General features: G+C 45.3%; 1 long non-coding RNA gene across 2 annotated transcripts; it reads right to left on the bottom strand.

Moving 5' to 3' along the window:
* Positions 1–769: 769 nt before the first annotated feature.
* On the bottom strand, positions 770–6,757 carry LOC105606989 (uncharacterized). 2 transcript variants are annotated; one of them, XR_001027085.5, is made up of 4 exons: positions 6,491–6,757; positions 5,001–5,062; positions 4,702–4,849; positions 770–1,020 (listed from the first exon to the last, which is right to left on the bottom strand). It is a non-coding gene; the product is annotated as an uncharacterized LOC105606989 (long non-coding RNA). The 2 variants fall into 2 exon arrangements; XR_009599134.1 differs by having other exon boundaries at positions 770–4,849.
* Between the last annotated feature and the right edge of the window lie 17,899 nt (positions 6,758–24,656).

The following is a 24,656-nucleotide window of genomic DNA, read 5'->3' as shown; positions in this document are numbered from 1 at the left end:
CACTGACCTTCCTTGGGGCTGGGGTGCAGGCTCTGAGCCAGTGACTGCCCTCTCCATGATCCTATATGCAAATCCATCCATCCATCCTTCCAGAACCACCTCCTCCAGAAAGCAGACCCAGTTCATCTCTTGTGTGGCTGGTCCACACAGTCATACAAGCTCCCTCTGAGTAGTGCCCCTTTCGCAGGTCGCTTGTTTCCTTGGTTCTTTTATTTTTAAAAGCTAACATTAACGGACTGCTTCTTATGTCCCAGACTCTAAGTACATCAAGCACATTTTCTTGTTTGATCTTCTCATACCCATGACACAGGCACTAGGATCCTTATCCTACAGATGGGGAAACTGAGACCTGGAGAGGAGAGAGAGATGCCCATATCCTCTCCCTGTGTGCTCAAGATTCAAACTCAAATCAAGAAAGAAGGAGGAGAAGAAATCTCGAGAAGGGGGCTGCCCTGTAACTGGGGAGAGGGCTCTGGGCCAGTGCTCAGCACACAGGGAGGTGCAAGAGTCTATACAGCCAAACAAAACACAGTCTTAAGAAATTTAAGTGAGGCTTAAATGAATGGAGGGATATATAATACCATGTTTAAGGACTTGTATTTTCAGTGTTGTAAAAATGTCAATTCTTTAAAAACTGATCTGTTAATTCAATGTGATTCCAATCAAATTTCCAGCATTTGTGCATGTGTGAGACTTAACCTGATTTTAAAAGTTATGGCAATGGAGGAGCCATGAAACTTGGAGGCGGAAGGACTTGTTCTACTGGACCTTGTTCTACCAAGATTTATTACAAAGGCTTGGGAATTAAGCCAGTGCGACATTAGCACAAGGATGAAAAGAAAACAGACCAACAGAACAGACTAGAAAGCTCAAAACAACACATGCAAATATGACCCTTGATTTCCAAGGACAATGGTGCTGCGGCCCGGTAGAATCTTTCCAATGAGTCACATCAAGGCACTGGAATCAACTGTGAGCTGTGGTCTCTGCCTCACACTGCTCCGGGGGTGCTGAGAAGCTCTGTGTCAAAAGCCAAACAATGGTTAAGAAGAAATACAGATTGCCTTCAAGACCACTGGCCAGCCAAGGGGCTTCTTAAACTGGACATAGAAAAGCACTGGCCGTCAAAGAAAATGCTGAACAACTTTGACTGCATTGAAACTTGGAACTTTTGCTCATCAAAAGAGGCCTTTAAGAAAGCAAAACCAGGCAAGACTAAACGACAGTGTTTGGAGATGGCGCTGAGAGGGTAACGTAAGGAAGGAAGCAATCATCCTGAACACCTGAATAGCCTGAACAGTGAATAAGGAGATGCTGATGGGGAGGGGGCCCTCAGAGGTGAGCTGTGTGCAGTGTCTTGAACTGAGTGATGTTACATGGGGTTTAGTTTTTAATAATTAATGACTGCAGGAATTCTCTGGTGGGCCAATGGTTTGGATTCTGTGCTTTCACTGCCATGTGCCCAGGTTCGATCCCCGGTCAGAGAACTAAGATCCTAGATGCTGCACAGCATGGCCAAAATTAATTAATTAATTAAAATAATAATAATTAATGACCACATGGCTCATAAGTTTTCTGAACTTTTCTGAATGGGTATAATTTCACAACAGAAAGAAACAAAAATACATGTATGATACCTTGCTATGTTTAAAATTCCACTCGGATGGATGGTTTATTTTTTGAAATAGATGGTAATGGTGTGTGTGTGTGTGTTAGCTGCTCAGCCATGTCTGACTCTTTGCGACCCAATGAACTATAGCCTGCCAGACTCTTCTGTCCATGGAATTCTCCAGCCAAGAATACTAGAGTGGGTTGCCATTCCCTTCTCCAGGGATCTTCCCAACCCAGGGATTAAACCTGTGTCTCCTGCACCGCAGGCAGATTCTACCATCTGAGCCACTGGGGCTGCTCCTTTTAAAATATAGTCTGTGAGCCATATTTTAAAAAGGAGGGAAAGGGACTTCCCTGATGGCTCAGTGATAAAGAATCTGCCTCCCAATGCAGGAGACATAAATTCAATCCCTGGTCCAGGAGGGTCCCACCTGCCACAGAGCAGCTAAGCCTGTGTGCCACAGCTACTGCACCAGAGCTCTAGAGCCCACACTGCAGCCCGCACTGCTAAAGCCTGTGTGTTCTGGAGCCCAGGCACCACAAGAAGAGAAGCCACAGCAATGAGAATCCTGCGCACCGCAGCTAGAGAAACGCTCTTGCAGCAATGAAGACCCAGCACAGCCAGTAAATAAATGCAAGTTCAAAAAGGAGGAAAAGTTCTTCATAGTCTATGAGTTTCTTCCCCAAAGCATTCCAAGTTCCCTGCAGGAAGCTCTGGAAAGAAGGTGCTGCCACAGGCACAGTCCTCAAAGAAACGCTGAGCACAGAGCAATTCTGATGGAGCTCCGGTGGTGAGACACCTCTTGTCCCACTTATGTCCATTTGCCTGGTCTCCACAATGACTTTGCAGAAATGAAGATCAGCTGATGAAGGTAATCGAACCCGTTCACAACTGCTCCACCCAGCACTCTGCAAAGACTGCAGCAAGATATCTAAGGGTCCTGGAGACTCTTCTCAGTGAGAAATGGTGACTGAGGGACAGTCATCCGTGCAGGGGATTCTCCGCCCTTGTACCTAATGCTTCCAGTCAGGTGACATAGTCTGGGGAGGAGGGACAACAAAGAACAAAAAGTTCCATTCCACACTGGAGGAACTCGGTGTTTTCAAGGGCACCATGACCAAGTACAGGCAAGGCACGCTCTGCAAATGCAAAGAGCTGGCTGCAGTTGGGTGCACCCAGGTCAGCAGGCAGGCAAGGCGCTTCAGATCACTGCATGGACACAGGCCTTCTGGGTCCTGTCTGAACAGCCTAAACATTCTTGGAGACAGAGCCAAAGCTGAGGTAAAGGTCATAGAGTGAAGTACTCAGTGAAGGACTCCAAGCCCTCCCCACGCCAAATGAGTAACAAGCCTTGCTCAGGCCCCAGTGTCCAAAAGAACTTTAAAAGACTAAGGGGATCTCAAGGACTTGGAAATTTGCATGGTGTTTTCACCATCTCCAAAGCCCAAAGAAGTAAGCTCAAAGTTCAAAATCAAATATACTTGGCTCTGAATTCAAAACTTGTTTAGGAGTTAAGAAATAAATATGAGATGAGAAATAAATATTTTTGTAACATTTTAGGGGAAATAAACTTTTATGGGAGTTACTGTGACCTGAGATAAAAATGTATTATGCAGAGAAGAGCCAGACTGCATTCCCCTCCCTGTGGAAGGAATTGAAAACATGGTTATTCTTAAACCATAACTTGAAAAAGACTGGCAACTGTATCAGTTTAAAATATAAAAATGAAACAGAAAAGATGTAAGTGTTTTAAAACAGGAAGTTTTAATGCAAGAAGACATTTCCTTCCTGTTTTAAAGTAAGAAGATGTAAGGACCTCAAAGCTGGTGCTCTGTGACACCCTAGAAGGTTGGGATGGGGTGGGAGGTGGGAGGGAGGTTCAAGAGGAAGGGGACATACCTATGCCTGTGGTTGATTCATGCTGATGTATGGCAGAAACCATCACAATATTATAAAGTAATTATCCTCCAATTTAAAAAAATAAAAGAATTTTTTAAAAGGCATGCAAGAACAAGTGTTGGCGAGAAAATAGAGAACCTGGGACCCTCACGCACCACTGACAGGAGGGTAAAATGGCACTGACACTTTGGAAAATAGTTTCTTTAAAAAGTTAAACATCAGCTTATCATATGACCCAGGAATTTCACTCCTAGGAACCTACCCCAGAGATATTAAAACATTCTTCAACACAAAGATTTATATGTCAAAGAGCAGAGCAGCTTGAGTCACAATAACCAAAAGGTAGAAACAACCCAGATGCCCATCACCGGATAAATGGGCAAATAATATCTGGTATGTCCACACAATGGAGTATTATGCCACAACTGAAAGGAGCAAGCTAATGATAAATGCTGGACAGAGGAACTGAAAACCATCACGCCACGTGAAAGAAGCCAGGTGCACAAGACTGCACAGTGGATGACTGCACTGACATGAAATGTCAGATCCCTTGAGACAGAAAGCAGATCCATGGTTGCCCAGGGGATCAGCAGCAGTGAGGTCTGACTGCAAATAGGCACAAGGAAGAGATGTTCTGAGAATGATAGAGGTGTTCCACTGTGCGGATGACTGCATAACTCTGCAGATTACTGAAATTTATTGAATCATACACTGAGAGTGGGTGAGTTTCATGGTCAATAAATTATACCTCAACAAAGTTGTCTTTTTGCAGAAAGAAGCAGAGTGAACCCATGAAAGAGGAATGGATTATTCAACAAATAGTGTGGGGACATTGACTAAGTAGTTGAGGGGAAAAATAAAACACATTTTGACTTGTATTGCATGCACCAAAAGACACCTAGTTTTATATTAGCCAAAGCATAAAAAACTATTGGGTGAAAAAATAGTTAATAAGTAACAAATTTCATTGCAGGGGAAAGCTCATGAAATCTAAAAGCAATGGAAAAACCCATGAAGGACAAGAAACACTGTATTTGACTATGGGAAAAGTTTATGCTTGTATGCAGACCAAAATATATCAAATGAAGTAAGGAGACAAAGGACAAACCCAAAATATATTTTTGCTACAAAATGACAGGGTTCATCCCTCTAACATTTAAATACAGGAATCAATAAGAAAAAATACTAACCTTGATCATTCCAAGAAGAACGAACCCCATCGTCATTGTACTTCCTCCACGCAGCACGCCCTGTGCTTCTTGCAAAAGCATTTGTTCAAAACCAGTCTCACGTGAATATGAAGGTCCTGGTCACTGAGGGCTCTGATCACACCTAAGGCTGGGAGTAGGGACGATGGGGCCACCGGTGTCACCAAGCTCTGAGTCAGCCACAATGCCCCATGTTCATCCTGCAAACCCCCCGGCCCTGGGAATTAAGAGCTCTGTCCCACCAACATGCTGGAACCACCTCGAAGTATGGAGGCACTTACCCAAAAGAGGCTTCAAGCATCATTGGTGTTTTCACTTTAGCTTGAGTTGAATAATATTCTGTCTAAAGACAGGGAAAGAGAAGGGAGAGACAGATTCAATGTGCCAAATGTTTGGGATAATACATTTGAGGAGAGAAGCGAGTATTAGAACATGTGGCTTCCCAGGAAGACAAGAACCCTGGGAAATGAACTGAAGCTGGAGTGAAAGTCCACAGCACATGCTCAGATGTGTGCAAGAAAGCTCATGTGTCTTTATTTTCTCCAGATCCACTTAAATCTGATTGCAAACTATCATTTCACAGGCAATAAAAAAAATTCAGTCTCCTTCTCCCAAGCTACATTCCCTCCCTCCATCTATACTGGGTGTGTCGATGTCTCAGGGACTCAGGGTCAGGTACCACTTCCCAGGGTACACCCAGCCTGGGATGCAAGCCAGCATCACCCATTGGTGAGGGCAGAAGGCAAGTCTGCCTGGGGCACCAGGCTATCCCTCTCAGGGGCCTCATCACCCTGCAGAGTGCTGTCCAGACCTGTGGCAGGGGTCTGCACGAAGTTATGACCCCCCAAACTCTCCGTGCTCTCTCTCCTCTCTGGACTTCCCCTCCATCTGTCAGTCCACCCAGCATCATCTGTTTAATGAAAGCAGGATTTAAAACACATACACACATATACACACCACACACACACACGCACGCACCCTGTAAGCCACTGACTCTAAGTCATGCCCAGTTTCCCCCTTGCAAGAGATGATAAAGCAACATTAGGACTTGCAGTGCTGCTTAGAACAGGGGCGAGGGAAATGGAGAGGGAGCAATTAAAAATTAATATCTGATGGATGATCCTGGCCATGGCACTGCCTGAACTCCATGGCAGATTTCAATCCCAGAGCTCCAACCCCCAAACCTAGAAAGGAAGTTTCTAGGCTGTCTTATTTGGTTACTTCATCCTGCACTTTACAGAAGGAAAAAAATGTGTGAGAGCCAGAAGGGAACCTAGAGTTTGGTGGAAAAGGCTCAAGAAGAGAATGTCATCTGGATGTGCAAGAGACTTAGTGTGTTGAGAGAAATGTCTGCTACCTTTGGTGATTTATCTAATATCCAATTTACTTTCCTTAAGGAGTTAACAATCCCTTTAGAGCAATGGTTCTCAAACATGACCGTGCATCGGAATCTCTTGGGGGAGGACTCATTAAAACACATTTTCTGCCCTCCTCCCCCAAGAGTTTCTGACTCAGCATTTCTGGGGCAGAACCTGAGAATTTGGAGACCAGACTTTGAGAACAACTGCCCTAAACACTCAGGGCCCTCACAGCTGGCAAGCAACATGTTCTAAGTTAAATCAGATGTCCCTAAGATGTGATTGCAAACTCAAACTCTCCTAAACATCTAATTAAAATCACAAGACAATGGGATCAGTTGCTCTCTAATGTTTCAAACAAACAGCAGGTGAAGCATTTCCACGTTCATGATGATTACAAATATAATCAGTACCTGTAAATATTTACAGAAGTGGCAAATCTGTGGCTCTCAATTGGCTTTGTTCATGATCTCTATGCCAATTCTGATTTCCACTTCTATTATTTCTAGTCTCACTTCCTCCCAGGGGTGCAGTTTAACTCTGCTCACTGGAGAGATGGGTTGGGTTGCAGATTCAGAATCTGAAGCTGGTGGAATCTTCGGTTGCCTCCTGAAATTCAGTGACTCAGGACAAAAGATGTAAGCATTGTGTGCATCCTCCCCGATGATCCTCCCTGAGCTGTTCGTTGCCTGGTGGACAGCCTCCTTTGTATAGTGAGTGTGCTACTGAAATGGATCAGGGCCATAGTGCCCTCCCCATCTCAGTGTCCTCTGCCTGCTTTCTGTCTGTGGAAAATTTTAGTCAAAGAACAAGCTTGATCAGAGAAATGAGAACATGCAGAAACAAAGCAAAACACTCAAAGGAGACGAAACAAGAATAATGTTAGTCATTAAGCATAGTCAAGGGCTATAGACAATATTCTGAGCCATATCCTATGAGCTATCTTACAGATCCTGAAACCCCAGGTAGAAAAGTTAACGCCATGATGACCAGACTGTACCCACAAGATAAGCTGCCACAGTTCCTGGAATTGGTCTCAAAGAAATGGAAATCAACCAGCCCTGGAGCTGAAAATGAAATGTACCTAAAACAACCAAGATGGTGCTGGTCAGACCACCAATGACCAGTTTCAAGATGACTGTCAAAGCTGACTGCTGTTTCTACTTGTAGCCCACACCCCCATCCCCCGCCAGTTCTGTCTGTAGCAGTTACTGCCCTCTGATCGCAGTGGGAGGAATCAGTCTTTGGACAGATGTCCGCCCTCCCCACCAGTTGCCGGCAAACTTTCCTTTCCACCAACCTGACCTGTTTGTTGGCTGTTGAGCGGTGAGGAGCCAGACCACACATTTTTTGGTAACACTACAGCAGAAACCATAGCTTGTTACAAACCCTGACCCACTGGACTGGTATTGAATTGTGTGCCCTGGTCTTTGTTCCTGTATCAGTTTACTCTGAGCATCTAATGGAGCAGGGTGCTAGAGCCAGCTCATACTGATCCCAAGAGCCCATAGGATTTACAGCCATCTCATGAGCTGGTGGTTTAAACACAGCCATGGTGAAGAATTACATTATATAAACTTAGAATCGTGCTTAGTCGCCCAACTCTTTGTGACCCCAGGGACTGTAGCTTGCCAGACTCCTCTGTCCATGTGGATTCTCCAGGCAAGAATACTAGAGGGGGTTGCCATGCCCTCTTCCAGGGGATCTTCCCAACCCAAAGGAAGATATAATAGTAAATTATATGTAATATTAAATTACTCTCCCAGCTCTGCTTCCATGATACAATGTTGGTAGCCTGAAATCAACTTGTATGTGTATGTGCTAAGTTGCTTCAGTCGTGTCTGACTCCTTGCCACCACATGGACTGTAATCCACCAGGCTCCTCTGTCAACAGGGATTCTCTATGGGGAATCCCTCTGGGTACTCTCTCTGGAGGGTGTTGCCATGCCCTCCTCTAGGCGATCTTCCCAGCCCAGGGGTCAAGTGCATATCTCCTGCATCTCTTGCACTGCAGGTGGATTTTTTACTGCTGAGCTACAGGGGAAACCCTGAAATGAACTAAGGAGGAGGTATTTACCTGACAGAAATCTGTGTGCTCTGTAAGTCAGCCAGCAGCCCCACCACCCAAACAATTACCGAACATTTACCGGTATAACACTGATCCTGTGGTCGCAAAAGACACTGATGATAAGTCTACTTTAAACCCCCACATTCCAAGAGTCTTCTTTGCAAAGTATAGACAGGTTTCAAGACGTTTTTGCAAATGCTGGCTCTGGAGGATCAATTTGATTCACTGAAAGATTTCTTCCTCAACAACCATGAAAACCCATCCCCGGTGGTCCAGTGATTAAGAATCCACCGGGCAATGCAGGGGACACAGGTTCGATCCCTGGTCTGGGAAGATTCCATGTGTCTTGGGGCCACTCAGCCTGTGTGCCACAGCTACTGAAACCTGGCCTGTTAGAACCTGTGCACTTGTTGCTCCACAACAAGAGAAGTCACCGCAACGAGAAGCCTACCCACGGCAGCTAGAGAGTAGCCCCCACTCACTGCGACTAGAGAATGCCCAAGGCAGCAACAAAGACCTGGTACAGCCAAAACTAAATAAATATTTTTTTTAAAGCCCATGAGATCTGGAGACTCAGCCCTCCATCCTGCTCCCTGACCTAGTAGTTGCCAGGAAGTCTGCGTCCATCCCTTCATATTTACAAACTTCAGTTCTCTCATCTGCAAAATAATCTTCATGATACAACAGAAAGAAAGAGTAATAAAGGAGAAAGGGAAATAGGAGAAGTAAAATTAAATAAACGCTCTGCAGAAGGCTTCAACTTTGGATAGAAGTAAAATGTGTGGTCCCAGTAGCACCACAGACAGTAAGGGATGAATGGAGTTACCCTCAGTTAAGTTTCTTGTATTTTGTGTGAAGTGAGACACCACTAATTGTAAGGAGACTGTGCCTCTATGCTGCCCCATCCAGGTGGAAAAGGCCTGGACTGAAGTTAAGGATGCATGTTGTTGCTTAGTTGCTTAGTCATGTCCAACTTTTTGCGACCTCACAGACTGTAGCATTGCAGGCTTCCCCATCCTCCACTAACTCCTGGGTTTGCTCAAGTTCATGTCCTTTGAGTTGGTGATGCTATCTGACCATCTCATGCATATTCTAATCCAATTCTAATCCCTGGATACTCTGGGGTTTATTTCTATTGTCAGTTCTTTCTGCTTATTCTTATTAATCACATCTCCTCCCATGTCAGGCTAAATCTGATAGTTTACTAGTCATTACATTTGAAAATTACTTCTAGAACTAGTTTGCAGCCCATGGGATTTTCATGGCTCCTCTGAGGCTCCTGGCCAACTAGCAATCTGGCATTACCTAATTCTAACTTCAGATATTGAGACTCTCTAAGACCCTGGATGTCTCTGCCTGAGGCTAAAGCCTGGTCTAGACTGTCTTTTGCCTTTTTTTTTTTTTTTTCACTTTTCCTCTGATTCAGTGTTATTCCCAAAGTGCAACCTCTCAAGCTCCAACCTAAGCACAGGAGACAACCACAGGTGGCCCAACACCCCAACCTTCCCCCAACCCCCGACCTCCCTCCAGCATGTCAGATACATTGCTAAGCTGCTCAGTCACCTCAGGGCAAGAGTGACGGAATCCAGGCCCAGGTCTCTGATTGCTGTCTTCTCTTGAATCTCAGTCCTTTTGTTCTTTATTCCTGGCTAACTCTCTGATGCCTCAGTCAAACCTTCAGAATTATTTGGCCAGTTAGAGAACTTATCTTCAACTGAAGGATTAGATTGAATGACCCCCAAATTCCCCCAATCAAGTCTTAATTTTCTGAACACTGGGGAACTCTCGGTGATGTCACAGGAACTGACTGACGTTCGGCTGCCAGGTGGTCCCATCAACGTGTGGCTCCCAGGGTGTTTAGGGACACAGCTATTGTCCCTAACAGGGACCCTTGACTTTCCTCATCCTGAAGGTGTCTTCCAGTGTAACAGACTGCAGTGGTTTCCCCTGGTCATCTATGTAGCTAAGACCAAAGGGCATGCGACTGACAAGGACTAGAGAAGGAGGAGTCCCAGGCCATGGGGAACTCTAGGGGCCAGCTGACTGCCCCAGATATCACTAACACCCCATAGCCGGGGATGATCTCCTGTGAACCCAGCAGGCCCACAGCCCTCATCTCGCCCAGGGCTGCAGCCCCTACTCATCCTGTGTGCTATCAAATACTGTTTGAAGACCCACTCACTCATAGACACCCCCAGAGGCCAAAGATGATACCACCTTCTTGCAACAAGGATGTCAGTGCTGCCCTGACTCAACTCAGTGTCAGGGATGTTCTGGGATGTTCTGGGAGCTAGGCTGCAGGTATGCACGGGATACTTGACTTAATATGGACTATGCCTCCTTCCACCCACCTTTGCCCACCCTGGATACACTGACTCCAGGAGTCTCACATATCCCGGTGGAAAAGCACAGCCCAGTGCTGTGTGCAGCCTCCTGGGTCCCAAGCCTCTTCCAGGGCCTCATGGACTTGCTGGCTTCCTGCTGCCCCCAACACTGCTGTGTGCATTGTGTCAGCTCTTCTGGTTGTCCTGCTAAGACAGGTGATCTAAACTATCCTGTCCAAGGGCATCAGAGGCAGGAGCGATGCTCTTTATGAGAAAGTTTTCAGACAAGATGAAGTGTACGCAGTAAAAATGAAAATGGACCCTTCAAAGTCACAGCCGCCGCCCCAAGCCCGTTTCTGCAGGTAATGGCTGTTGGCGATTTGACAGATGTGATTTCAGAACGTGTCTGTGCATGTATACACATAGGCTTTTATTCATCAACTACACCCAGTACTCTGCAGCTTGACTTTTTTCTCATCACGTTAAGACACAGAGGCATTTCTGCATCAGCTGTAAAGCTTTCTTTCAGCGGCATGCTGCTCATAGTACGCATGTTTTATAATTCATTTAACTAGTCCTCCACTGCGTGTGTGCCTGCTCAGGCACTTCAGTCGTGTCTGATTCTTTGCGACACTGTGGACTGTAGCCCACCAGGCTCCTCTTTCCATGGGATTCTCCAGGCAAGAATACTGGAGTGGGTTGCCATGCCCTCCTCCAGGGGATCTTCATGACCCAGTGAATTGAGCCCGCATCTCTTGCAACTCCTGCATTGCAGGGAGATTCTTTACCGCTGAGTCACATGGGAAGCCCAGTCCTCCACTGGGGGATTCTAAAAGCAGTACCAATTATGTCGCCTCCAACAGAACATGAGAGTTCCATTTCTCCACATCTATATCTCTGGCTATTAAACAATATTTTTCAAGATTGGTTAATTTGATGGGTTAGACACTAGATGGCCTCACATTGGTTTGCTTTTCATGGCTTTAATGAAGTTTAATTCCTTTTATAATATGTTATTGGCCATTTGGATTTTTTTTTTTGGTTCATTGCACTCATATCCTCTGCCCATTTTTTGATTGGTGTTTCAGCCTTCATTGATTTTAAATGCTTTTTGTGTCTTATGGATGCTTGCCTCTGTGATATAAAGCTGGTCTCACTGACTGGTTCTCAAGGATGGTGATTCAGTGGTGGGTTGACAAAAACTATCAGCTGCTGAATTGATAGATACTTCCTCCTGTTCTTTTGTATACCCAGAGATCCCAATTTTTATTTGTGGGATAGTGTGCCAGCCCCAGGAGATAGAGCCAAGACTGGTCACACCATTGCCCTACAAGTGCAGAGAAGGAGCAGGGGGTCAAGGGCCCATTTGTGGCCCATAATATGAAAGGTGAGTGGCCTCAGAGGAGACCCTCTTGACCAGCTCCTCCCAGGTGGGGATTCCATGTGCAACCCAGAAGGAGACTCATGCATGGGGAAGGCGATGGGCTAGAAGGAGCAAAGCCCTTGATCCCCATGAATATACTGCAACAGCCTCTGAGACTATCACCTTCAGGGCTTCTGGCAGGAACAGAGTCAGTTCCCAGAAGTGGAGATTGTTGTCACACTGTAGAAGGAAGCGTGAAGGATTTGGGGGCCTGGGGGTGTAGGAGCTGGGGTGGAAGAAAGAGGAACTGAACTGGACAAGATGTGGCATGTCAAGAGCTGGGCTCATGCAGCGTGGACTGGGAACCCTATCTTCTCCTGGATGTTTGCCCGCATTGCTCACACAGGTGAGTGGCCCCCGTGGGCACCAGGGCTGGGGGATCCCTGTGGGAGGGCACAGGGGTACAGACATCTGGGTTAGAGCACAGTGAAGAACAGAAACCCCTCGGGACACACAGCCTGGGGCGGGAGAGGCAGTCCTTCGCCCTGTGACAAGTGTCCAGCACCCTCTGGTCCAGCTCCTTTCCCCTAAGACATGCAGGGACAAAACATGGCTGCAATAAGAAGACATCTTTCTCTTTTTCTCAAGTCATTTAATAGATGTGGCTGGCAAGCATTTGCCACAGAGAAAGCACACAGGGAGGGGAGTGGTTTCCAGCATCATCTTGCTATTTGGGGTCCTGAAGACTCCCACCAACAATGGAATTGCCTTTTCATTTAGGTTGGGTTTGTGCCCATTTCTTTCCCCATCATCAAATGAACTGGGAGCACAAACATCGGACTGGGTCATTCAAGTCCTCTGTCACATCTTAACACCATCATCATCATCACCATCATCGTTATTATTATTATTATCAAATACCAAGTTTGTGTGTTTGACACACCACGAGGCCAAAGAAACCAAAGTTTGGAACAGACAAGGGTTTATTGCAGGGTCAAGCAAGGAGAACTGGGAATAGGAGGATGGGTGCTTGTGCTTAAAATACCCTGAGCTCCCCGCATGGTTCCAGCAAAGCACTTTAAAAATTTTCTATCTTACATTGGAGTATAGTTGATTTACAATGCTGGGGTTAGTTTCCAGTGTCCAGCAAAGCAATTCAGCTATACAAACAGATGTTTTTTGTTTTTTGTTTTCTTTCAGATTCTTAGCAAAGCATTTTTTAAGACCAAATGAGGGAGCAGAACCCCCAGGGTATGTGATTGGTTTGTGCACAATTCTCTGACTGATAATAGGCACCAGAGTAGTGTCACAGGGATGAGTGTTAGCAATTCTTTGGTGCCAGTAGGTCTGATGGCTATGTGTTCATGATCATTATAAGTTAATTTCTTTCATTTGGTGGTGGTTTTTAGTATCTGGAAAACTGAAGAAATATGCATCAGATACCATTATCGAGATACTTCAGAGAGGAGCTAAAACAGAGGGTATGAGGGAGGACTCTGTGCCCAGGAAGGCCCCATAGGGTCCTGCTCATTACATCATCACTATTATTATTGCTGTTGTTGTTATTGACAGTCACGCACAAGCATCCACACATTTTTACAGATGCTGAGGAAGCAAAAGTCATATACAGTTATAATCTGGGAGAAGGATACCAGAACACCAGTCTAAAAATTTTCTCCTTATCGTCTCATGACATATTGTGTGTTCAGTTCAGTTCAGTTGCTCAGTCATGTCCGACTCTTTGCAACCCCATGGACTGCAGCACGCCAGGCCTCCCTGTCTAGCACCAACTCCCGGAGTTTACTCAAACTCATGTCCATCGAGTTGGTGATGCCATCCGACCATCTCATCCTCTGTCATCCCCTTCTCCTCCTGCCTTCAATCTTTTCCAGCATCAGAGTCTTTTCAAACGAGTTAGTTCTTTGCATCAGGTGGCCAAAGTGTTAGAGCTTCAGCTTCAGCATCTGTCCTTCCAATGAATATTCAGGACTGATTTCTTTTAGGATGGACTGGTTGGATCTCCTTGCTGCCCAAGGGACTCTCAAGAGTCTTCTCCAACACCACAGTTCAAAAGCATCAATTCTTTGGTGCTCATCTTTCTTTATAGTCCAACTCTCACATCCATACATGACTACTGGAAATACCACAGCTTCGACAGGATGGACCTTTGTCGACAAAGTAATGTCTCTGTTTTTTAACTTTTCTGCCGAGGAGCAAGTGTCTTTTAATTTAATTTAATATCGTATGTTATGTTATATAAACTGCCTCCATACTTCCTGCAACGAAGCAGGTATCAGAGTCTGGGTTTCTCCAAAAGCAGAGCCTGAGATCCAGCCTTGGGTGCTGGCAGTCTTCTTGGCAGGTGATTCTTGGGAGTGAGCCTGGGAAGAGGGAACAGCCACTGAAGGCACACTCATGGATGGGTCTCATCATGGATGATGGGGCTCAGTCCCACTGGGGACCCTCTGAGAAACTGCATGGAGAGCACCCAGGATTGGCCTGCGTGTGTGATGAGACATGTTGCTCCAGAGTTGCTAATGTCCCTGCACTTCCATATCCCTCCTGCCTGTAGGGGGCATTCCCCAGATGCTGGGAAGGCTCTCCTGCAAGGAAAAAAGATGCAGGTGCTGGAGATGGGACACTGCCCACTGCGGCTGCAGAACTCAGATGGACCCTTGGGATTCAGAGTGAGGCACAAGCAGCATCAGTACCCGGTTGTATAGAAACAGAGGAAGCACCAAACCAGTGGTCCTTTGAAACAAGCTGTTTTATTTAAGATGTAAGTAATTGATCCCAGCCTCACTCATTGCCACATTAAGACATTTCAGAACTATCTCCTCACATTAATCTATTGATACTTGGTAAGAAGTAGGCAAAGTTTGCCTCCGACAGAGTCCACTGCAAAAGCAGGAGGTCTTCAGGCTGTCCAGGAAGATGAATTCCAAGAGCAAAATTAGCAGAAATCCTCTGCAGAGTGAAAAAAAATGGAAAAGCTGTGCTTCTCCAAGAGAAAAAAGACAACTCTATACATCAACAACAAAGAAGGTGTCAACTCTCCCATCCACTGTCTCAAGGTTGAGAGATGTGAAGCATGGTTTCCAGTCTTAGAGAATTAGCACAGACCTCAGCTACACAGGGTAGGATCTTCATCAATTATCTCCCTAGAAAACACTAAAATGACCACGAAAGTCAGAAAGATATAGACCCACATACACCCAACCAGAATATAATACTGATTATATTCTTTGCAGCCAAAGATGGAGAAGCTCTATACAGTCAGCAAAACCAAGACTGGGAGCTGACTGTAGCTCAGATTATGAGCTCCTTATTGCCAAATTCAGATTTAAATTGAATAAAGTAGGGAAAACCACTAGACCATTTAGGTATGACCTAAATCAAATCCCTTATGATTATACAGTGGAAGTGAGAAATAGATTCAATGGATTAGATCTGATAGACAGAGTGCCTGAAGAACTATAGACAGAGGTTCATGGCATTGTACAGGAGGCAGTGATTAAGACCATCTCCAAGAAAAAGAACTGCAAAAAGGCAAAATGGTTGTCTGAGGAGGCCTTACAAATAGCTGAGAAAAGAAGAGAAGTGAAAGACAAAGGGTAAATGAAGAGATATACCCATTTGAATACAGAGTTCCAAAGAATAGCAAGAAGAGATAAGAAAGGCTTCCTCAGTGATCAATGCAAAGAAATAAAGGAAAACAACAGAATGGGAAAGGCTAGAGATCTCTTCAAGAAAATTAGACATACCAAGGGAACATTTCATGCAAAGATGGGCAGAATAAAGGACAGAAATAGTATGGACCTAACAGAAGCAGAAGGTATTAAGAAGAGGTGGCAAGAATACACAGAAGAACTATACTAGAAAAGATCTTCACAACCCAGTAATTACTCACCTAGAGCCAGACATTCTGAATGAGAAGTCAAGAGGGCCTTAGGAAGCATCACTATGAAGAAGCTAGTGGAGGAATTCCAGTTGAGCTATTTTAAATCCTAAAAGATGATGCTGTAAAAGTGCTGCAGTCAATATGCTAGCAAATTTGGAAATCTCAGCAGTGGCCACAGGACTGGAAAAGGTCAGTTTTTATTCCAATCCCAAAGAAAGGCAATGCCAAAGAATGCTCAAACTACCACACAATTCCACTCATCTCACATGTTAGCAAAGTAATGCTCAAAATTCTCCAAGACAGGCTTCAACAGTACGTGAACCATGAACTTCCAGATGTTCAAGCTGGCAGAGGAACCAGAGATCATATTGCTAACATCCACTGGATCATCAAAAAAGCAGGAGAATACCAGAAAAACATCTACTTCCGCTTTATTGATTATGCCAAAGCTTTTGACTGTTTGGATCAAAACAAACTGTAGAAAATTCTTAAAGAGATGGGAATACCATATCGCCTGACCTGCCTCCTGAGAAACCGGTATGCAGGTCAAGAAACAACAGTTAGAACTGGACATGGACTAACAGACTGGTTCCAAATCAGGAAAGGAGTACGTCAAGGCTGTATATTGTCACCCTGCTTATTTAACTTATTTAATTTATATGCAGAGTATGTTGTGCAAAATGCAGAGCTAGATGAAGAAAAGCTGGAATCAAGATTGCAGGGAGAAACATCAATAACCACAGATATGCAGATGACACCACCCTTATGGCAGAAAGTGAAGAAGAACTAAAGAGCCTCTTGATGAAAGTGAAAGAGGAGAGTGAAAACCTGGCTTAAAACTCTACATTCAAAAAACAAAGATCAAGGCAACTGGTCCCATTACTCATGGCAATTAGATGGGGAAACAATGGACACAGTGACTGACTTTATTTTGGGGGGGCTCCAAAATCACTGCAGATGGTGACTGCAGCCATGAAATTAAAAGATGCTTGTTCCTTGGAAGAAAAGCTATGACCAATATAGACAGCATATTAAAAGACAAAGACATTACTTTGCTGAAAAAGGTCTGTCTAATCAAAGCTATGGTTTTTCCAGTGGTCGTGTATGGATGTGAAAGTTGGACTACAAAGAAAGCTGAGCACTGAAGAATTGATGCTTTTGAACTGTGGTGTTGGAGAAGACTCTTGAGAGTCCTTTGGGCAACAAGGAGATCCAACCAGTCCATTCTGAAGGAAATCAGTCCTGAATATTCATTGGAAGGACTGATGCTGAAGCTGAAACTCCAATACTTTGGCCATCTGATGTGAAGAACTGACTCCTTGGAAAAGACACGACTGCTGGAAAAGATTGAAGGCAGGAGGAGAAGGGGATGACAGAGAATGAGATGGTTGGATGGCATCACCAACTCGATGGACTTGAGTTTGAGCAAGCTCTGGGAGTTGGTGATGGACAGGGAGGCCTAGCATGCTGCAGTCCATGCGGTTGCAAAGAGTCAGACACAACTGAGCAACTGAACTGAACACCCAACCAAAGACTTTTACCCAAATATACAAAGAACTCTGACAAGATAATAAGAAAAGATCAGACAGCATAACAGAAATTGGTGAAAATACTTGAATAGGCAGCTCATAAAACAGTAAAACTTCATGACCTGTAAGCAAAGGAAAGTGTACTTAACCTCATTAATAATGAAGAAAATGCACAACAAAGGAATAGTACATCTGGTTGTCTCCTGTGGATGGCTAAATGGGAAAGACTAACGTGCCAAGTGTTTGTGAGGATTTAGAGCAACTAGAATGGTCTTCTGTAAAGTGATGGGAATATGAATTGGCTCAACCACTCTGAAAATCCCTGGTCTTATCTACTGAAGCTGAACATGTTCCCACCTTATGACCTGTCCATTCCACTCTAGTGTATACTCAGAAACGTGATTACAGTCACTCAAGGATTTATCTAGAGCAACACTGTTCATAATAGCTAAAATAATACTGTAGTGTATATTTGACAGTTGCTAAGAGAGTTAATCTTGAAATTTCTCATCACAAGGAAAAAAACACTCGTAACTCTGTGTATGATGAATGCTAAGTAGACTTATTATGGTGGGCATTTCACGATATATCCATACATCAAATCATGATGTTGTGAGCCTGATGCTGACACATTGTTGCATGTCCAATATGTCTCAATAAAAACAATGACTAAAAACAAAGCAATTCAAGCACCCATAAACAGTAGAATAGTATATATAATTAAATATTATACTATATTAGATCAGTTATGTTGTAAATTATTTATAACCATATAAAATATATGCATAATAAATACATAGCATATCACATAGTATATATGATATGTATCATTTGTTATTGGAGAAGGAAATGGCAACCCACTCCAGCATTCTTGCCTGGGACATCCCATGGACTGATGAGCCTGGTGGGCTACAGTCCATGGGTTCAGTGACTAAACAACAATAACTATTTGTTATATAGCTGTATCATTATATTATGTAATTATACAACACAAATATATTTTATATAATACATAACTTTATACAAGTATATTATACTCATAGATTTCAGTGATATTTATGTTATGCATATGGCATAGCCACACAATGGAAAGCAATTCAGCAATAAGAATGGATAAACCGAACTGATCACATGATCAGTTCAGCATGATCACATCAGCATCAGGCGTCACTCATCACTTAGATGAATCACACATGATGTTGAGAGAGAGGAGCCAGACGTGCGGGCATCCTGGGACTCCAGGGACAGGCCATACTAAGCTCTGGCATCACGCTCTCTTACTGAGGGTGACGTGAGGCTCATTCTTAGAAGAAATGAAACCAGAGGAATAGGGCAGAGGTCTTCTGATTCTCCTTCCAAGTCAGTGGCTCTTAAAACTCTGTGCCTCTCTCACCTTGGTAAAAAATAAACATTAATTTTAAAAACACTGTGAACAGATCGTCTCAAGGAGTCAGCGCCGAGTTTGGGATGCCAAGCGGTCAGCAGGTCCTGGAAGGACTCTGGTGGCCGCAGCCCTACAGGAGGCTGAGGGGAAGGCAGCCCTGGGGCAGGCACTGGCGTAAGATAGCTTCCCAGAGTGAAGCTTCAGTGCCTATGGCTCAGACGCTGTTCACCACCCACATGGGGGCCTTCTGTCTGACTCATCAGGTTCATTCCAAAGACCATGTGTGAACATCTGACCAAGATATATGGAGAGATGTCAGCCAAGGTGACACCTTGGGGTTTGAAGGCCCAAGTGTATGTATACCCAAGGTAAGGAGGATGACTGCAGCCATGAAATTGAAAGACACTTGCTCCTTGGAAGGAAGCTATGACAAATCTAGACAGTGTATTGAAAAGCAGAGACAACTTTGCTGACAAAGGTCCGGATGCTCAAAGCTATGGTTTTTCCAGCAGTCATGTATGGATGTGGGAGCAGGCTGGGCACGGAAGAATTGATGCTTTCAAACTGTGGTGCTAGAAGAGACTCTTGAGAGTCCCTTGGACTGCAAGGAGACCAAACCAGTCAATCTTAAAGGAAATCGGTCCTGAATATTCATTAGAAGGACAGATGCTGAAGCTGAAACTCCAGTACTTTGGCCACCTGATGCAAAGAACTGATTGGTTGGAAAAGACCCTGATGCTGGGAAAGATTGAAGGCAGGAGGAGAAGGGGACAACAGAGGATGGGATGGTTGGATGACATCACTGACTCAAGGACATGAGTTTGAGCAAACTCCTGGAGACAGTGAGGGACAGGGTAGCCTGGCGTGCTGCAGTCCGTGGGATCGCAAAAATTCAGACATGACTTATCAACTGAACTGAACTGAACACACACAGGCGCATGCATACGTGCACGTGTACAGACACACACAGGCATTCACACACAGGTACACACTTGCACATAAGCACTGTGCACCCACATATTTCCACACACTCACACATAGGCATGTGCACATACACATGCACACATGAATCACATGTACACGCACACAGAAACACATGCATGAACATACGTGTGCGTGCACAGGCACATGTATGCAATGTGCACCCAAGTGACACGGGTATTCAGGCACACACACCCATATACACAGACGCACACCCCAGCTGCACCCTGCGCGAGCTCTAAGAGGCAACCTGATGGTAAGGGGTTGCAGTGACACATGGCAGACCTAGGAGCAGGGCTGACACAGTGGTGGACCCCAGCTCCCACCCAGGGCGGGGTATCCTGGGGTGCTGACCTTCCCTCGAAGATGTCATCTTCCCAGTTCACTAAGGGTCCATCCAAGGCCCCTGGAAGAGACCTGCTCAGATCCAACAGCTGTCAGGAGTGAGGGACAACTACAGTGTTCTCCTTGTCATTCTCCCCTCACACTGTCTACCTGGTCTCAGGTCCCAGCCAAAGCCACCCCAGCGGCCATGGTACAAGGAGGCGACAAGGAGAGTTGGGAGCCAGTGAAGTCTCAGCAGGAGAGGAGGTGATGAGGGTGAACAGCCTCCTGGCATCTCACTGTCCTGCCCTGTCCCCTGGACCTTCCATCTCCAGGGGACCACCCTCCTCCCTCTGAACATATTAACTTTCCAGAGACTCACAAAGGCTGACCCTACCCAGGAGAGGACCTTGTCACTACCAACCCCCTCCCCCTGATGACAAGCTGTGAACACCAGGTCCCTACACATTCCTGGCTCATGACCGAAGCTCCATCCTCACCCCTCCAACACCCAGCACCCACCTCTATAAACATCTAGGCACATCTGTGTATTATATATACAGATGTTAGTGGAACCAAAACCAAAATAGTCCCCTGCCAGTCACCCAGCCAGGTCTAGACCATAGCTCTCTACCAGCACCTTACTGACCCTCAGGCCCTGCTCCTCTGGGGGCTCAGCCTGGCCCCTGTGGAATGTTGAAGACGGGTTTGCACCACACACCTACTGGCCAGCCAACCACCCCTCTCAGAAAGGACTGCAGCACCTAGCCTGACTGCCGGGCAGCAAATGCAGCTTCATGGCCATCTCCTGGAAATGGCAGACATTCAGCAATTTCCCAAAAGACTGAAAAGGAAAGTGGTGCCCCTCTCAGCCCACTAAGCCTATCATTAGCCCCCAGGACAGGGAAGAGGGCACGGCAGGCTGTGATGACAAATAGAGGTCTTGTCTGGGCTTATCGTAAAGGATATGGCTATGACTTTGCCTCAGTTTGGGCTTTCCTGGCAGCTCAGATGGTAAAGAATCTGCCTGCAACGCAGGAGACCTGGGTTCAATCCCTGGGTCTCCAGGGAAGATCCCCTGAAGAAGGGGAATGGCAACCCACTCTAGTATTCTTGGTGGGAGAGTTTCATGGACAGAGGAGCCTGGGAGGCTACAAGAGTCAGCAGCTAACACACTTGCCTTAATTTAGAGGTGAATCTCTGTTCCTTGCATTAATATAACAGAAATGATTTGTAAGAGTATTAAGCCAGAGAGAGCTGACTCCCTGTGCCTGCAGCCTAGATCCAACAATAAACATGCACTTTGCCGTGGGGTGGGGATGGTTTTAAAAAAGCAGGTGTATAGAGGGAGCTACAGGAGGGTGAGCATCGTCAACAGTGTCAATGACTACTTCTGTGCACTTACTATGCTTGGGAGAGTGTTGAATCCTGTGGGTGAGACAGGAAAACAAGATTCCTTCCTCTATAGAGCTCAAAGTCTAAACGAAGAGAAAAGGCACCTCCTTGAAGTGCAAGACGACAGTGGAAGCCACGTGACTAAAGGCCCAAATTCTGCTGTCACGGTTATTTGAGGCGTCTTCCTCCTTGGGGCCCTTAGTCTGTAGGGAGAAGGTCAGGCCTGTTGGGTGCCCTGCAGGCTCTTTCACAAGAGCCCTCTGTGTTAGTGTCCACTGTTGTCTGCATGTAATAAGAGGATGAGGAGGACACATGTATACCTATGGCTGATTCATGTTGATGTATGGCAAAAACCATCACAATATTGTAAGGTAATTATCCTCCGATTAAAATAAATTTTAAAAAATATTCAGTTAAAACATTGTAAATAGAAAAAAATGCTTAATAAATTCTAGCTATTAAAAAAAAGAAAGAATGGCTTATTTAGTTCCAGATGGTCTTACTCCCTTTAATGACCACTCTTCAGAGGACTCTGAGACATTACTATGAAGTATAGCATTTATAGTTCAACAGGAGAAAAGAGGTGTCCATGCAGAACACTTGGCCTGTGGCCTATGAGTCAGTTTTTGTCTTAGACACAACCCACTGCTATTCAAGGCAAAACTGTGTATCTGAACTTCCTGTACTCTTGTAGACTGTAAATGACACAAGGGCATTGAAACACACTTGTGTTCCTGGAACAGCAGGAATTGCATTTTTTTTTCCCTCAACATGATGAACTCCATAACAAAGAGGAGACGATCCAGACTAGCCAGGGGGACTTGGTCATCGCACCTGACCCAACACCACAGTCTTTCACGTCCCAATTGCAAAAGGTATCTGTTTACAACCAAAGGATGTGGGCTTTCCTTGTGCTCTGAAGACAGGAAGCAAGAGGAGCATCTGGATTAGAGCTCAACACCCCACAGAGGTATGTCTGCCATCTGCAAAGCAGAGTCTCTTCCAAGGCTTCTTCTTGGTTTGGAACCCCACTGCCGACAGTCACCGAGTGTCAGTCTAACAGGCTAAAAGAGAGGGCCTAAGGCCATCCTTGGGGTGAAGCCCGAGCTCTGTGCCCGGTGACCCCAGCTCCCTCCGAGGGACAGCCTGCTGGGTGCTGCCTGACAGTCTGCAGAGGCTCATGAGCCTTCCTGAAGCCCACGTGGGCAGGCAGAGCCTGCAGGTGCTGGATTCCCAGAATAGCCAAGTCAGAGCTCAGAAATGACCACAAGGCCGAGATGCACTCGTCCTGCCCTGCCGTCTACAGTGGCCAGCACACCTGGGAAGAGGCCCAGCACTGAGCAGCTGGCTGCCCTGGAAAAGCCCGAACTCATCCACCAAGGAGAAGAGGTACAGATATTTCAGGGGCTTGTTACATGAGACAGCAGGGCAGCCCTGGGACTGGGCTTGGTCCAAGTCAGCGTGCTGAAGGTTCTCCCAGACTGCTTCTCTCAAATCACTTCACTTATTTAAAACATACAGAGACATATGTATAGATGTGTTCATTCATATATATGTTCATTTTTAAATAGGAAAAGTTAAAATTAAATACAGATAAACCTTCATAAAAAGTAAAAAAAAAAAAAAAAAAAAGAGGATGGGAGGTGGGAGGGAGGTTCAAGGGGAGGGGACACGTGTACGCCTGCGGCTGACTCATGTTGATGCACGGCAAAAACCAGCACAAAGTCGTAAAGCAATTATCCTTCTGTTAAAAACAAGTAAATGTTTAAAAAAGAAAAAAATATTTTAAAAAGAAAGAGAGAAAAACAATACTGCTTATATTCTCACCTTCCTCATCTTATTTCTAAGTTTTGTCTACTTTCTTTCTCTCTTGTAGTGTGAAGGGTGTGTGTGTGTATGTCTCAATGTGCGTGTTTTACTTTCTATATTTTCACATAATATTAGGCCATGGATATCTTTTGATCCCATTACATTACATTCTTCAATGTTAGTTTAAATGCCTATGTAACCCCACTTAATTGGATGTATCCAACTAATCCAGCTATCCAACTAATTAGTTATCCAACTAATCCCCAATTCTGGAATTGCCTCTTCTTTCCCCATTGGTCCATTTTGAAACCATTTTTGTAAATCATTCTTTATCCAATGAAATAAAACTCTGCCTTCATGTTTTTATCCAGAGTTGCTGGCTTTGTTTGCTTGGGATTTTTGTTCACTCTATGATAATACCTAATCAGCTAAGTAATCACCTACAAATCCCTCCATAGAGGGAGAGACGGGCCGGCATCCTCCTCATTAGTGCACACTACCCAGGCCTGCTTGTGGGCACTCGATGCATTTCTCAGAGCCCCTCCAGCCCCGTCTTCTCCTCACGGCCCCATGCCTGCCTGGACCCCTCTCCACCGCAGATATTTCCCACCCCTCAGGTGTCAGACCTCCTCAGAAAGCTGCATTTGCCTACAAGTTCTTTGGAGTCACTTTATGACATCCCAGTGGCTCCTTTCAGGGATTCCTTCCTGGCATGGTGAGGGACACCTGATGTCTCTTCTGATCCATGGACATTTGAAGGCCTCCTGGGCATTGCGTGGGGCTTCCCAGGTGGCACTAGTGGTAAAGAACCCACCTGCCAATGTAGGAGACGTAAGAGACGTGGGTTTAATCCCTGAGTTGGGAAGATCCCCTGGAGAAGGGAATGGCAACCCACTCTAGTATACTTTCCTGGAGAATCCCATGGACAGAGGAGCCTGGTGGGCCACAGTCCACGGAGTCCCAAAGAGTCAGACCCAACTTGCAGAGACTTAGCACGCACGAGCATCGAGTGTGGATGTCCACGGCACTGCAGGCACTTTCCCTCTGCAGACGCAGAACATGGTGTCCCTGGGGCAGGAGCTCTTGGTCACCACGGGCAACCAAGAACACATCTTATACCCACCAGCCTCACCTGAGCACAATCCTCCAGGAACAAAAATGTACCCATTAGAAATATAACAACTGTCAACAACATGTCAAGAGCACAGTGTGAAGACTGAAATTTTTTATTTAAAATGAAATTTTAAACTATCACTATCTTGATTAACTATTCTGCATTTATTTCTATCCTGAAACTCAATAAAACTCAGACATACAGAGTCCTACATCACCCATACACACGCCTACACACATAGACTCACACACACAGCCTTACACACCCATTGCACTTATCCCAGGCCGCTAGAGGATGCACTTCACACATGGGCAATAGTATATAGACGGTAGGATTTGGGGAATAGCCATGACTCTCAGGAAACAGGGCTCCTCAGACCCAACATTC

This window comes from Ovis aries, chromosome 2, assembly GCF_016772045.2.
Source record: "Ovis aries strain OAR_USU_Benz2616 breed Rambouillet chromosome 2, ARS-UI_Ramb_v3.0, whole genome shotgun sequence".
NCBI classification, from domain to species: Eukaryota; Metazoa; Chordata; class Mammalia; order Artiodactyla; family Bovidae; genus Ovis; species Ovis aries.
This window is presented reverse-complemented; position numbering and strand designations above follow the sequence as displayed.